Below are 2741 nucleotides of genomic sequence, written 5' to 3'. Positions count from 1 at the left end.
GTTACCAATACAGATGTGGGGCCAGATATCTTTCTTTAGGGAAAAATAAAATCATAGCAAAATCTTTGAGGAGAGTAAAATCATAATCATAGATCCCTTACAAATAAATTTACTACGTGTCTGTCTCCTTGGAGCCTAAAGGAGATAGAGCTGTGAAGGACGGTAAAGTGTCCAGGAGTTATCACAGGGAAGAGTGAGCAGTGTGTCACTAGCAACTGCTGTTACAATCCACACACTTTCGGTTGACATAGGGAACAAGAAACAGAGACCAGGTAGCAATTTCTCAGTCATTCAGGATTTACTGTTATGGTGGAGATATTTAGTGATCTGGGTATATTTATTGAGCAAAGGCACTCTGTTATTGTAAGCAGCTTCTAATTGCAAGATGTGTTCACCAGGTTCTAAGATGGCTGCCAGGCCGCTGCTTCCGGGCCGAAAAGATGTGGAGTGGTCTGTTACCTCCTGGGCTGAGTGAAAGCGATGTGGAGTCACAGTCTGAAGAGGAAGCCATGCTAGAGAACCCAGAACGTTCGGAACTCACCTTTCCGGAAGATGGAAAGGCGGACAGCACTGGGAAGCCAGGGACGCCAGGCTGCCCCGCAGGCTAGCTGAAGGCGGAAACAGAGGCCGACACAAATGTATATGAAAAGTGTCCTTCTGGGATCCCCTTAGACATGTGGAACAAATTTCAAGAATTGCATTAAAAAAATTCTGAACAGAAACATTCAACGTCAAGATTTAGGCAGAAAAAAAAAAAAAAAAAAAAAAAAAAAAAAAAAAAAAAAAAAAGAAAGAAAGAAAGAAAGAAAGAAAGAAAGAAAATGCTCCAAAAAAGGAAAATCGAAGAATGGAAGAGGAATGTCACAGTGAGCAGTCTTCAAGTAAAGCCCAGTGGAAGGAGCTTACTCAGTATTTTGGAGCCAATGATAGATTTGAATGCCTAGTTAAACAGAAGAAAAGTTTAGAAGTCAGGCTTTGAAAAGAGGAAAGACCAGGCAGTGGATGAATGGGATGTTGAAAAGGCTTAGGATCTCAGCAACCAGCTAGCTTCACGAGAGCTTGGTATAAAAATTGCCAAAGCATAATGTTCTACTGTAGGTTTCTAGGACCCTCTGGATCCTTCTATTTCCCCATACTCTGTTGCTTCTCTCACCTAGAGCCCCAATAGGAAGTCTTCCTCTCTGTCCCACTTTCCTGGTAAGTGAAGACTTTCATGGGACATGCCCCTTGGGCTAGTGTCCAGATATAAGTGAGTATATACCATTTGACTGTTTCTGCTTCTGGGTTAACTCACTCATTATGATCATTTCTAGTTCAATCCATTTGTCCAGAAATTTCGGGAATTCCTTGTTTTTAATAGCTGAGTAGTATTCCATAGTGTAAATGTACCACAGTTTCTTTATCCATTCTTCTACTGAGGGACACTTAGGCTGTTTCCATGTTCTGGCTATTATGAATAAGGCTGTTATGAACATGGTTGAGTAAATGCTCTTGTTGTGTGCTGGAGCATCTTCTGGGGCAGATCTGGGCCCAGGGGTCCTGCTCAAACTATGGCACCAGCCAAGGACAATACGCACAGTAAACATCGAACCCCCTACCCAGATCTAGCCAATGGACAAGACATTGGAGAGTGGGGTGGGGACTGACTTTCACACGAACTCTGGTGCCCCATATTTGACCACGTCCCCTGGATGGGGAGACCTGGTGGCACTCAGGGGAAGGATAGCAGGCTACCAAGAAAAGACTTGATACTCTATGAGCATATACAGGGGGAGGAAGTCCCCCTCAGTCACAGTCATAGGGGAGGAAAGTAAGGGGAAAATGGGAGGGAGGGAGGAATAGGAGGATAGAAGGGTTGGCATATCCATTGAGCTGTAATATGAATAAATTAATAAAATATATTTTAATTTTTTTTAAAAGAAAAAAAAATCCAAAGCAATTGCCTGCCACAAGTTTGATAAAGCCAAAAAGGAGGCAGAAAACTCACAGGTTGCTCAAAAGAAGAAGAAACTGGTGTGGGGGTTTGAAGCAAAGAAGAGATGGGAAACCAAAAGCAACGTGGTATATATGTGTAACTTGGCGGAGTTCCTCACAACATTTATTTATAGACTATCATGCTCTATTGGACGAAAAGATTTTCTTGCTTAGGTTAAATATGTCTGGGAATTGATAAAAAGTTACAAAGATAAGCATAAAACTTGGTAGCTGATTATCAACTCTTTTCAGTCTTTTTTCTAAGAAGCTTGTAAAGGAAATGAACATTTCCATATTTTTGTAAGAAATTTGAAGCATATGTACAAGAAAAAAGGATTTTATTTATTTACTTGTATAAGTAAAAATCAATTTTATGTTTGAAAAAAAAGATGTATTCACCAGAAAATATGCATGCATTGTCATTAAACAATACTTTAAAGATTGCATAGAAAACATCCCATAACATATCACTAACTTCAGTGTATAGCACTGCACTGTAAAGAAATAATACAATGCACAAAAACTTGGCGTTATTTTCCACCAAGCAACAATAAATCACCAAATACTTACATATATATGTATATATATATGTACTTATATAAAACCAGCATTTGAAGTTAATTTTTGTTTGACAAAACAAATTAGCATTCTTTCTGAAGTTGAGATCAGCATGTGACAATGTTGTCTGACTTTGTATACCAAGATGACAGACGGAATATGTGGTGTGTACCTTACAAAAATCCTCAAAGAGTGTGAGAATATATCGC

General features: G+C 39.5%; 1 pseudogene; it reads left to right on the top strand.

Moving 5' to 3' along the window:
• The first annotated feature begins 367 nt into the window (after positions 1 to 367).
• On the top strand, positions 368 to 2148 carry LOC127189038 (protein FAM204A-like; annotated as a pseudogene).
• Positions 2149 to 2741: the final 593 nt, after the last annotated feature.

The sequence above is a fragment of the Acomys russatus genome, chromosome 1 (assembly GCF_903995435.1).
Source record: "Acomys russatus chromosome 1, mAcoRus1.1, whole genome shotgun sequence".
In the NCBI taxonomy this organism is placed as follows: domain Eukaryota; kingdom Metazoa; phylum Chordata; class Mammalia; order Rodentia; family Muridae; genus Acomys; species Acomys russatus.
Note: the sequence above shows the minus strand (reverse complement) of the source record. Positions and strands in the feature narration are given on the sequence as shown.